Raw genomic sequence first — 14,368 nt, forward strand, 5'->3', positions numbered from 1 at the left:
TAGTCTCAGACAGGTGCCTAGAGTGCTGAGAGATTTAAGTAATTTGCCCATAACCACAGCGAGTATGTCAGAGATAAGGCCTTAAATTCAGGTCTTTCTTTATCCCTCTAAGGCCAGCCCCCTGTCCACTACAGTCACCATAGTGCCTCTATTTACTTCTACTATATTACACTAGTCAATATTGAGTAGCCATTCCTCCTTTCTAGTAAACCCCCAGCATTGGGATGGGTAGGTGGTGAGGTGAATAGAGCACCTACCCTGGAGTCAGGAGGACCTGAGTTCAAATCGGCCTCAGACACTTAACACAAAAACTAGCTGTGTGACCTTGGGCAAGTCACTTAACACTAATTGCCCTCCAAAAAGCAAAAAATAAATAAGTAAATACAATGTAATTGGGAAATTAAAAAAAAAACCAAACAGCAAGAAACAAACATTTTATTGGAAAGAAGATGTAAAATATTAAGATTAATAGAATGATGAATTCCCTAAATCTAAGGGTGAATTAAAACAAGTTCCCCAAAGAATCTGAAAAAATAGGATAGATAACTCTTGAATGGTTTAAGTTCAGTACTAGAATCAAGGAAAGAAAATAAATTAATGATAGGAGAAACAGGCCATTCTGGTGGCAGCATCTCCTAAAAGAGGGTCTGAGTGACTGGGTATGGGAGCAGAAGCAAGGGGGAAGCCTGGGGATTTTCACTGGGTGACTCAAAACCAAAAAATAAAGTTGAAAGCCTATCTTTGCATATCCAGAAATTGAACGATCTGCACTTGGTGCCAGCTCTAGGAGGTGCAGTTATATCTTAGACATTTGCCAGAGGCAATTCTAAAAATAGTCTCACTCCCCACACAACTCCATTTCCAAAATCTGTCTTTCAGAGTATGAGCACAGAGTAACAGTGGCTCGATTTCTTGAGTGAATTGTAGAAGACTTTATAAAAAACAGAATGCCCACCTGGATTGCCTTCCACCTCTTCCTCTGAGACCTATTCCCTAGATGGGGAGGTTTGGATGGTCAATGTTTCTAACCAATTCCAGCATAGTGGTAAAGATGACCATTAGGTGAGGCGGCTAGGTGGCACAGTGAATAGAGCACTGGCCCTGGAGTCAGGAGGACCTGAGTTCAAATTCAGCTCGCACACTTAACAAGTACTAGCCATGTGAGCTTGGGCAAGTCACTTAACCCCAATTGCCTTGCCTTCCCCCCTCCAAAAAGCAAAAAAAAAAAAGGTGACCATTAGGATATTGACAAAAGAATACTTGGTGATTGAGAAAGAATGGATGATTGTATTTTAGAGTGACTAAGTTTATTTTACTTCCATGACTGGAAAAGATGATCCCTGCAGTCCCATTCATGTCATGTTCACTAACCATGCCTCTGTGCTAGGGCTTCTCTTTTCAATCTTGGATCCCTTGCACAATTCATTGCCTTTTCTCCTATAGGTATGCTGATGAATGAAGGGAGAGAAAATCATACTACTGTTCTGACCGGGTCCACTACACCCCTGCTTTGTTCCATGCAAAGGCTAAGCTCTCCACTTGTTCAAGCAATCCTTTTCCATTCTGTCTCCTCCCACAGATTGCCCCCTCTTTCATCCCTGTACTTTCACTTATTTTCAATCTGTCTCTGTGCAATGGTTCATTTCCTACCACCTTCAAACATGCCTATGTCTCCCCCATCCTGAAAAATCCTTCCAACCACACTATCATCCTAGATCTCTTCTTCCCTTTGTAGCTAAATTCCTTAGAAATTCTGCCTACAACAGATGCCTCCACTTTCCTCTCATACTCTTCTTAACCCCTTCCAATCTGGTTTTTAACCTTATCGTTCCAAAATTGCTCTCTCCAAAGTTAATAATAATTTCTTAGCTTCCAAATCCCACGACCTTTTCTCAACCTTCCTTCACCTTGACCTCTTCACAGCCTTTGACACCCTGATCACACCTTCTTCCTACTATTGTCTCTCTAGGTTTTGGGGACATCACTCTCTCCTGGTTTTCCTCCTGCCTATATGACTGTTCTTACGCACCTTTTGCTCTATCCTCTTCCAGATCTTGCCCTTTAAGTGTAGGTGCCCATCAGGGTTCTGTCTGGGACCTCTTCTCTTCTCCCTCCATACTACTACACTTGGGATCTCATCCGCTCCCATGGATTTAATTACCATCTCTGTGTTGATGATTTTTAAATCTACCTAGCCTGCCCCAAACTTTCTGCTGACCTTTAAACTTGATTTCTAATTGCCTTTCAGACATCTCAAACTGGCTATCCAGTAGACATCCAAAATGGAGTTCATTATCTTTCCCCCTAAATTCTCCCCTGCTTTCTACTTTCCCCATCACTGTAGAGGGCAGCACTATCCTCTCAGCCCCTCAGGCTCATGGCCAGGGAGTCATTCTGGATTTCTTACTACCTCTTACCCTCCATATTCAATTTGTTTCCAAGTCCTGTCGTTTCCACCTTTATAACATTTCTTGGCTATGTGCCTTTTCTATCCTCTGACGGTATCACCACTCCAGGGCAAGCCCTAATCACCTCACACCTGGATTATTGCAATAGCCTGCTGGTGGGTCTCTCTGTCTCAAATCTTCCTCTCCACCAGTCCATCCTTCCTGATCACATCACCACCCACTATACTCAATAAACTGCAGTGGCTTCCTATTGCCTCAAGGATCTAACACAAAATGCTTTCTTTGGCATTCCTTACAATCAACCCTCCTACCTCTTCAACCTTCTTATACCTTACTCCCCTACATGCACTCTTCAGTCTGGTAACACTTGGCTGTTGCACAAACAAAACACTCTATTTTCTCTGGCTGCCCCCCAAGTCTATAGCACTCTCCCTCCTCCTTCCTCTCTTACTACTGACCTCCCTAGCTTCCTTTAAGTCCCAGTTAAAATCTCACCTTCTACAGGGAGCCTTCCCCAACCCCTCTTAATTCCAATACCTTCCCTCTCTTAATTATTTCCCATTTATCTTGTATAGCTTGTTTTGTATATATTTGTTTACATGTTGTCTCCTCCATTAGACCATAAGCTCCTTGACAGCAGGGACCGTCTTTTGACTCTTTTTGTATCTCTAGTGCTTAGCACAAAGCCTGACACACAGTAGTTGCTTCATAATTGTTTTGTGATTGATTGATCTACACTCTCTCATTTGGTAATATCATCGCCTTCTTTGGGTCCCATAATCATCTCTCTGCAGATGATTCCAAGATCCTCATGTCCAGCTCTGCTCTCTCTCAAGCTCCAGGTCTGCATCTGCATTTTGAATGTCTTGAACTAGAAGTCCTATAATCATCTCAAACTCAACAAAACAGAGTTCATTATCTCCCCTCAAACTTTTTCCTTTTTCAAACTTCTCTGTTAGTGTCCCCCACTCTTTCTTAGTCACTCCACATATCCAATTTCTCAGATCTTTTTGTCTCTACTTTTACAACATCTCTTGCACACATCTCCTTCTCTCCACTTTCATGACCACAGCTTTATTCAAGTCCTTGTCACCTCTCACCCAGACAATCGCTTCTAAATGTTCTCCGACTCAGGGTTCTTTCCACTGCACTCCATCCTTTACTCAGATGCCAATATGATTTGGGGGTAGGGGGGAGGCAATCAGGGTTAAGTGGCTTGCCCAGGGTCACACAGCTAGTAAGTGTTTGAGGCTGCATTTGAACTCAAGTTCATTTGACTCCAGGTCCAGTGCTCTGTCTATCTAGCTGCCTAAGCCAATATGATTTTTCTAAAGTGTGGATCTGACCATGTTACCCTCATCTCAATGAACTCCAATGGCTTCTTATTACCTTCAGTATCAAATATAAATCCCTCTGACATTTAAAGTGCTTCATAACCTCATTTCTTCCTACATTTGCAGTCTTCTGACACTTTGGTGCCCCGTCACATGCTCTACTATCGAACTTTACAGGCCTGCATGCTGTTCCTTGCACACAATACTTCATCTCATCTCTAGGTCATTACACTGGCTGTCCCACATGCCTGTAATGCTCTGCCTCTTCACCTCCATCTCTTAGTTGCCCTGGTTTCTTTCATGACTCAGCTCACAGCCCACCTTCTACAAAAGGCCTTTCTTGGCTCTCCTGAGTGCATGCACACACACACACACACACACACACAAACACACTTGCTATGTCCTCCTCTCAGATTGCCTTCAATATACACTGTATATAAGAGAGAGAGAGAGAGAGAGAGAGAGAGAGAGAGAGAGAGAGAGAGAGAGAGAGAGCTATTTCCTCCATTAGAATGTAAATTTCTTGAGGGCGAGGATCGTGTTTTGCAGCCCTAGTGCTTACCTGACACATAAGTAACTGCTGTTGTTTCTAGCATAAACCTTCTCTGTGTACATACAGAATATACATATTATAGTCTAGCTGTCCGTTGTATCTTTGCATTTCCACTCCTGTGATGTTGAGTTCATATATATTGGCTCCATTATCCCAGTGGGAGAAAACAGTTTGTAACAAACTTAACAGATCTTTTCCAGTTCTCATTTGTTTGTTTTTCTTCTATATGTTTGATCCTTAAATGCCCTTAGGATGACCTAAGCTTTTTATAAACTATTTTTCCTTACATCACTTCTCACTGTTTTATGAGGCAATATTGCTCATTTCTACAATTCACCTTAGTAATATTTTACAAATGAATTTATAGTCTTAGTCATTATTGTTCTTGGCTGCCTTGCCCCTTCATTTAAGGAAATCATGTTTACTTGTGAGGAAATTTCTAGGCATTTCTGGTTTCCTTGTTTTAATTAATAACGTATTAGTTAAATGTCCCAGGGAAATATTGATAGTCTGTCGATGTCTGTTCTTTTATTCATCATTTATTTATTATTTTCCACTGGAGAGCATCAAGAGATTATTTGGATCAGGTTGAAGCAATTTTAATTGCATAACATATTATGGTCTCATTTTTATTCTTTCCTTTTGTTGTTTAGTCATTTTTCAGTCACGTCCAACTCTTCCTGACCCCTTTTGAGATTTTCTTGGCAAAGACACTGGAGTGGTTTGCCATTTCCTTTTCCAGATCACTTTGCAGATAAGGAAAATGAGGCAAACAGGGTTAAGTGATTTGCCCAGGGTCACACAGCTAGTAATTGTCTGAGGACAATTTGGACTCAGGAAGAGTTTTGCTGACTCCAGGCCGAGCAGTCTGTCCACTGTGCCACCTACCACTATTGTGCCCTATTCTTTCCTTTATTTTGACTTTAATTTTTACCTTTTTTTCCTAACAAGTTAATTTTATACAGACTGCTGAGTCATAAATGACTCCCACATTTGTAATCAGTTGCTTTCCATCTGTTTGAATATAATCAGTTGTATTTTTCAAGATGTCTGTAATTTGGTGTTCACAATTCGTGAACTCTTGTAAAAGAAAATACATATAAAATGTAATCCTGGGTCTTTTGTGTCATTTACAAATATTTGACATCTGTTGTTTCTTACTCCTGAACCATATCTTACAGCACACTTTTCACTATCTTCCCCTATTCTCACCTTTGTAATAAAGTTAGTTTAAAACATGTTGATTTAATTTGGAAGATCACGTTTTTTTAAGTTCTTTTTTATATCACCTAATATTCAACTAAAATTAAGAATGCATTACTATTTTATAATGCATAAATATTAACCATAAAATTAAATATCACAAATGTTTATTAATTAACAATCAATCATATTTTTGTAGTTGCAAATAAGTATAGAAGAAAAATAGTATAAAATAAATTCTTCATAGAATTTCCCTATTTTGCTCAATCTATGTGAGGCAGCGCCTCTGAAATACTCTCCTAGCTTGGCACTTGCATTTGAATATTCTCTCCAATATCTCAGGTCCACCTATATCTTCTTATTGCATCTAAGAGATGCCTTATGTTTTATTCTTTCTTTTTTACGTTTTTAACTTTGTTTCAATATTTCTTGTTGTTTCATAGAGTCTTTAATTTTTTGTTTGGTCCACTCATCAAGGACTTTGTTACTTGGGTAAGTTTTTGCACATATTATAGTACGCTATTAAATCACCTTCCAAGTCTTTTCTCTAGAACTCTTGTTTTATTTTATGTTTTTAAGCTCCTATTTCATTTCTTCCAAGGATTCTAGTAGACTCTTTAGCTAGTGAGCTTTGCTTATAGATATTACAATTACTCTCTTCTTCTAGGGTTCTGTCCTTTGTATTCCTAGCTCAATTATAGCTAATGATTGTTGTTGTCTTTTTTGTTTATTCATTCTTTCTAACCTTACTTTTTTAATTGGGACTTTGTGATGGAGCTAGGCTTTGGCCACTTCTGGAAGGAATGTTGGGAACTTGTTTGGTCATGATATGTATTGTCTGAGTCATTGCTTCCTCCAGGCAGCGAGTTCTATGTTCTTCAAGGATCTCCAGGGCAGCTCAGGGAAGGGAGCTATGGTCTTTCAGCATGCTCTTTGATCGCTACCCTTCAGGTCTGAGCTCTTTTGAATCATTCTTTTCCCCAAGAGTGGAATTGTTTTGCTATTGTTACCTTTAGTTAACTATTTTAGATAAATTAATTATATATTGAGTTATGTGATAATGTAAAGATTGAAAACAAGGACCAATTACTTTCCTTTCCTTTGAAAAAACTTTTGTTACTTTCTATAAGAAACATATAATTCCTAAAGATGACTAGATGGCACTGAACAAAAGTCCTTCATTATGCAGCAGTGATATTAGTCATACAAAATTTCTTCCTTAGAGTAAACCATGGACTAGAAAGGTTTCAGGGAAGAAGTTCATTCTGAAGAAGAAATTCAATTGTATTCAAAATCCTGGTTGGGGAGGAGGGGCTTTAATCAAATTTTTAAGATGTTACATGTGTTGTTTATAAATTTTTGCACATAAAATAAATTATATAAGGAATATCTGAGGCAAATTTAAAAATAGATTTATCTAGGCTATAAATACTTCTACATTTTCCCCAGTCCTCACTAGATTTATCATTATCGCAAAAAGAATGTGATAGATTTCTTCAACATAATATTGTCAGTTTCTTACTTGTCTGCCAATTGACTTATCTCTAGCCTGGATGAATTCCAGACTTGTTATTATAATAATTTGTATAGCTAAACTAAAGTCAATAATTTCTAGAACAAGGATTTTGTGTTCATTTTAATGACAACTCACCTTCTCCTATACTATTACTATTGCTGCTTATAATACCCCAGTAAGTCTCCAATGCATTCATCTTCTAACTTTTCTCTTAACCACATCCCATCCATCTCCTATCCTTCCAGCCAATCACCTACATCTCACTTTCTATCTACTCTCTATTCTTTTCTATTTAAAAAGCATTTATTGGGAGCAGAGCCAAGACAGTGGAGTAGAAACACAAACTTGGTGTGGGCTCCCCTCCAATCACTTCCAATATATGTAAAAAAAAATGACTCTAGACAAACTTTAGAGCTACAGAACCCACAAAGAGACAGAGAGAAACAAAGCTCCCACTGAAAGAAGCCTGGCAGGCTGACAGGAAGGATCTATCACACCAGGCTGGGAGCTGAGTGCAGCCCCATGTGAGCCATCCCAGCCCCAGGGCAGCCCTGACCTTCAGCCGGCTCAGCGTAGACTTAAGGAGAGAGAATCACCAGCAGCTGTGGTGGTTTCCAGAACTATCAACTCATAAATGCCAAAGAGAAAGTAAAAGGTTTGTGTGGAACTTTGTGGGAACAGGGGGACTGAGAATGTGGTCTGGCCCCTGCCCCTGGGGCGAGAAGCTGTGGTTGCCTGGCTGTCTCAGGAGCCCCTGGCTTGCAGATTGCAGGGGGACCAAGCAACCATTCAGAGGGTAATCGCTCTAACTTTAACCTGCTTGGATCTGGATTGTGGTCTTGGGTGGTGGTCCTGGAGTGTGTGACCAGGAAGCCAGAGCTTGTGGTGTCTGTAGAGAGGGTGCCCAACTAATAACTCCAGCAGCTTCAAAAACCACAGCAATTTCAGATGAAGCTCTCTCCATTTTGCAAGCAGAGTTCTACTGTAACAAAGAGCTCAAAACTCAAGTAATTGACTGGCAAGATGAGCAAGCCCAGGAAATGTAATCAAACCATAGATTCCTTTTTTGGGGACAAAAAGGATCAAGGTGTAGAGCAGGAGGAAGACAGAGAAGTCAGAACTCCTGCATCAAAAGCATCCAAGAAAAATATGAATTGGTTACAGGTCATGGAGGAGCTCAAGAAGGATTTTGAAAATCAAATAGAAGTGAAGGAAAAATTGAGGAAGAGAAATGAGAATGACACAAGGAAATCATGAAAAGTGAGTCAACAACCTGCTAAAGGAGACCCAAAAATACACTGAAGAAAATAACACCTTAAAAAATAGACTAACTCAAATGGCAAAAGAAGCTTAAAAAGCCAAATTTGCCAGATGGAAAAGGAATTTCAAAAACTCACTGAAGAGAATAACTTCTTCAAAATAAAATTGGAGCAATTGGAAGCTAATGACTTTATGGGAAATCAAGATACTATAAAACAGATCCAAACAAATGAAAAAATAGAAGGCAATGTGAAATATCTCATTGGAAAAACTATTGACCCGGAAAATAGATCCAGGAGAGATAATTTTAAAATTATTGGACTACCTGAAATCTGTGATCAAAAAAAGAGTCTAGACACCATCTTTAAAGAAACTATCAAGCAAAATTTCCCTGATATTCTAGAACCGGAGGGCAAAGTAGAAATGGAAAGAATTCACCCATTGCCTCTTGAAAAAGATCCCAGAAAGAAAACTCCTAGGAATATTATAGCCAGATTCCAGAGTTCCCTTCCCAGGTCAAGGAGAAATACTGCAACAGTCAGGAAGAAACAATTTGAGTATTGTGGAAATAAAATCAGAATATCACAAGACCTAGCAGTTTTTATATTAAGGGATCAAAAGACTTGTAGATATTCCGGAGGGCAAAGGAGTTGGGATTAAAACCAAGAATCACCTACCCAGAAAAACTGAGTATCATGTTTCAGGGGAAAATATGGTCATTCAGTGGAATAGAGGACTTTCAATCATTCTTGATGAAAAAACCAGAGCTGAACAGCAAATTTGACTTTCAAATATAAGAAGCAAGAGGAGCATGAGAAGGTAAACAGGAAAAAGAAATCATAAGGAACTTATTAAAATTAAACTATTTACATTCCTACATGGAAAAACAATAATTGTAACTCATAAGACTGTTCTCAGTATGAGGATAGTTGAAGGGAATACATGTATGTATAGGAGGGTGTATGTATGTATAAATACATATGTATGGGCATATGTGTGTTCATGTATATATAGACAGAGGGCACAGGATGAGTTTAATATGAAGGGATGATATCTAAAAAATAAAATTAAGAGATGAGAGAGGAATATAATGGGAGAAAGAAAAGGGGAGAGATAGAATAGGGTAAATTATTTCATATAAAAGAGGCAAGAGAAAACTGTTACAATGAAGGGGAAGAACAGGAAGGTGAAAGGGAATGGAACAACGTTATTCTCATTGAATTTGGCTTAAGGAGGGAATAACGTACACACTTGTAGCAGCAAGCACCCCAAGCGTCCTCAGGGTGGCTGCCCATACAGGTTCTTGGATCTGCTTTGATAAAGGAAAGCAACTTAAAATGGGTTAACAAGCTTACTTTAATCAGTCAAACGTATATCGTTTACCTTGTTCAGGGGAAAAAGGTCAGCACCCTGAACTTCAAAGTATACAGGCAGAATTATCAAGACAGAAACAGATCAAGTAGACAGCTTTCCAAACTGTCCAACCATTACATCCATACCAAATCAACATCTGGCTTTCAACATCTGGGTTTTTCAAAGCCAGGGGGTCTCTGGACAATGGCTTCCCAGAATCCAGATCAAATCACAGAACACTTCTCAAAGTGAGCCCCCAAAACAAAGCTACACATCAGGGCTTATATAGCCTTCTCCTGGCTCAGAGAATGTAACAACCTTCTGGACCCACTGGCCAATCAAAAAGTATCAACTAAAAAACAAGCCTCCCACCCCAGGCTCCAGGTGCACTTTAGCCTAGGGGCAGGGAAGATCTTTAAATTTGCATTTCCATTGCAACACTCAATTGGGTATCTCACCCCACAGGAAAATAGGGGGGTAGGGGATAGGAGGGGGGAGGATAGAAGGGAGGGCAGATTGGGGGAGGGGGTAGTTAGAAGCAAACATTTTTGAAAAGGGATAGGGTGAAAGGAGAAAATGGAATAAGTGGGGGTGGGATAGGATGGAGGGAAATATCTTTTACACTATGACAACTATGGAAATTATTTCGGTAACTGCACATGTACAACCTATATTGAATTGCTTGTCTTTCCAGTGGGGCTGGGTGAGGAGGGAGGAAGGGAAAAAATCTGGAATTCAAAGTTTTAACAACAAATGTTTAAAAAAGTTAAGTCTAAGTTGTTTTTCTTTTCAATGCTGTAGTCATTGAATAAAATATTTTCATGTTCCCCCACCCATTTCTTGAGAGGACAGGACCATTATATTTTTATCTCTATATCTTTAAACAGCACTTTCATGAATAAATGCTTGTTGAATGAATTAAAAGGCTGAAAAAAAAAGCATTTATTGACTGTGTCAGGTATTGTGCTAGACTAAAGACTTAGAACTGGAAAAAAAATGAAATAGCCCCTGTCCTTGACAAGCCTACAATTTATAAAATAAACAAGCTAAGTATGTGCAAAATAAAACACTATATAATTTTATATATAGCCTACTAACTCTCTCCCATACTTTTCCTTACTCATTCTTTCTACCAAGCCTATACTTAGTATAAAAGTCCCACATAATATGCATTTTAATCAAGTAACTTTTGATATAAGCAAATGAGGTAGGTACTGTGTATTTTCTTCCAAACACTTTTCCTCCTCTACTCAGTCACATCTATATTTATCCTCATCTATGTTCTTTTTTCTCTTCCTCACATCTGTGGAAAGCCAGTTACAATGGTTAGGAAAATATGTCTTTGCTACGACCATTGAGACTGGGGTTTTGAGAGATATTAGAAGATGAGGGTGGGAGAATAAGAGAGAGAAGAAAACAATAGCTCTTCTGAAGACATGACCAATTTTGGCATGTTTTTTAATGGAAGAAAATGGCATGGAGAAATGACAGGTTTGTAATGAAAAAGTAATAATAGAAGATACAATAGAGGACTTCTTGAAGGATCTAAATAATAGGAATGCTAATTAATTTGTGATATGGTATTATGGGATGCTGAACCCATCATTACTTTCTGCACAAGTGGATGCAAAAAGAAAACAAATACCTACCTGCCTAAGTACATACATATGTACATATACTCATATATATACATACATGTGTGCATTCTATGCCAAAAACTGAATTAGGACTCATGAGATCTAAAAATACTGTACAATACAAAATAGAATTACTTTATAGGGATTGTGGTTACTTGTCCTAGGATACTTAGGCAGAGAATACAGGGTAATTTAATAAAAATATCATTAATGTATTCAAAGAGAGGCAATTAGCCTTCCTAGATTATTACAGTTCTTATTCATAGACAAAATACATTTCAAATAGTTCTATTATGACAGTCTCTCCCTTACTGGGGCTACTAAATGCTACAAAATCTTTACATCTTTTCAGCTTTGATGGGAAGCAGCTTGTGTAGAATGTACCAAAGGCTTTCTCTAAATGATAGATCTCCAAGGTTTCACTCAACTAGAGAATTAACCAATGATAGACTCTATATCAATGATCAGTTCCTCAGTATAGTCTGTATAATAATCTGGAAAACAGAACCTATCCCTTTGATGCTCACTAAAACATTTTTAGCAAAATAACTTTGAAACATTTGCCTTTCCTGACATTGATTAATACAGTTGACTACCATATTTGCTCATATTCTAAGTGGCTTGGTTAAAATGCATGTATATGGTGCTTTTATTATAAATGGTACTTGAGCTGTTCCATTGCTCAATGTAGTTAATACCTCTAATGAACAAATACTTTCTCAGGGTATACCAGTTCACCTAGGGGGAATCACAGCTCTGTACAAGGATATAACAGTAACATGTGGACCCCAAAAAAGTAACATCGTGTGAGCTTTTAAGCTTAATAGGTTAAAAGAATCAGCAAGATTAATATCAGTAGTAATAGTTCCTCAGTAAGGAAATCATCCAAAATGACAGAGATAGAAGAAGCAGGAAAACTCAACTATCCCTCCCCCCTGTCCCACAATAACCACAAGCAACAAAAAATTGACCATGAAATCCATGGAAAAAATAGCATCAGGACCCAAAAAGAATATAAAACAGAATCAAAAAAGTCCCAGATACTCCTCATGTAAGAGCACATGCCACTAGCAAGGCCTCAATCCCATTGCTGACCAGAAGTAAAGCCCTACTCCTGGGGCCTGCCAGCAGTAAAACCCTAGCTGCAGGAGTCTCCAGCAGAGAGGTCCTGTTTCAATAGCACACCAGCAGCAAGGCCCCCACCCCTGGGGCAGACCAGCAACAAGATCCCTTCCCCAGGGCCAGCCAACAGAAAGACTGTTTCTATAGCAAACCAGCAGCAAGGCCCCCACCCCTGGGGCAGGCCAGTAGCTAAACCCAACCCACAACCAGGGGAGACCAATAGGGAGGTCCCATCCCCCAGTAAAAGCCAGAAGGGAAGCCTACCCTCCAGTACAAGCAAGCAGCTAGGTCCTGAGGCCCAGTGAAAACCAACAGTTAAGACCCTGAGTCCTAGAACAAAATACTTGGGACAGCACAGGACCAGAACCCAACTCTTACATAAAAACACCAAGTCACATTGTAGGCAGAAAAAAATAACAAAAGAAAAAAAAGAACTTGACTATAAAAAGTTACTATACTGACAGGAAGGATCAAGGCACACACTTAGAAGAGAACAATAGCGTCAAAATGGCTCTATGTGAAGCCTTGAAGAAAAGAATAATTTGGTCTCAGGCCCAAAAAAGAACTCCAGGAAGAGCTTTAAAAGCATTTTAAAAAGCAAATTAGGGGGCGGCTAGGTGGCACAGTGAATAGAGCACTGCCCCTGGAATCAGGAGGACCTGAGTTCAAATTTGGCCTCAAATACTTGACATACCTAATAGCCATGTGACCTTGGGCTCCATGACCTTGACTCCCTCCTCCAAAAAGGAAAAAAAAAAGCAAATAAGCAAATTAAAGGAGTAGAAGAAAAATTGGGCAAGGAAATTAGAGTAATGCAAGAAAATCATGGGAAAAGAGTCAATAGCATGGAAAAAGATATACAAAAACTTACCAAAGAAAATAACTCCCTAAAAAACACAATTGACCAAGTAGAAAGGAAGTACAAAAAGATCACTGAAGAAAATAATTCCTTAAAAATTAGAATTGATCCAGTGGAAGCTAATGACTCCATGAGATATCAATGTCCAATAAAACAAAATTAAAAAAAAAAATTTTTGCTTTTTGGAGGGAGGAAGAAAGGGTAAATTGGGGTTAAGTGACTTGCCAAAGATCACATAGCTAGTAAGAGTTAAGTGTCTGAGGCTGAATTTGAACTCAGGTCCTCCTGACTTCAGGGCTGGTGCTCTGTTCACTGTGCCACCTAGCACCCCTCAAAACAAATTTTTTTAAATTAAAAATAGAAGAAAATGTGAAGTTTCTCACTGGAAAAATAGATTTAGAAAATATATACAGGAGATATAATATAAGAATTATTTACTACCTGAAACCATGCTCAAAAAAAAAATAGCCTGGACAATATCTTTCAAGAGATTATCAAGGAAAACTACCCTAATATAGTAGAGCAGATTGCAAAATAGAAATTGAAAGAATTCACTGATCATTGCCTGAAAGAGATTTCAAAATGAAAACTCTCAGGAACATCATAACCAAATTCCAGAATTCACAGATCAAGGAGAAAATACTGCAAGCAAGCCAGAAAGAAACAATTCAAATATCATGAATCTACAGTCAAGATTACACAGGATTTGGCAGCTTTTACATGAAAGAACTCAGGGGCTTGGAATATGATATACCAGAAAGGAAAGGAGTTAGGATTACAACTGAGAATCACCTATCCAGCAAAACTGAATATAGTCTTTCAGGGAGAAAAAAAATGGATATTTAACAAAATAGAGGACTTTCAAGCATTCCTTAATAAAAGACTAGAGCTGAATAAAAAATTTGACCTCCAAATACAAGACTTTGAAGAAATATAAGGTAAAAAATAGAAACAAAATAGTGAAAACATAAGAAATTCAGTAAGGTTAAACTGCTTATATTCCTATATGGCAAGAAAATATTTTTAACTCCTAAGAACTTTATTACTATAAGGGCAATTAGAAACAGTGTACATAAACAAAGGGTGTAGATTTAAGGTGACTTTGATGAGATGACATGTCCCC

This window comes from Petaurus breviceps, unplaced genomic scaffold (assembly GCF_028583685.1).
Source record: "Petaurus breviceps papuanus isolate PSGF00001 unplaced genomic scaffold, PetGlider_PUasm1.0 183, whole genome shotgun sequence".
In the NCBI taxonomy this organism is placed as follows: Eukaryota; Metazoa; Chordata; class Mammalia; order Diprotodontia; family Petauridae; genus Petaurus; species Petaurus breviceps.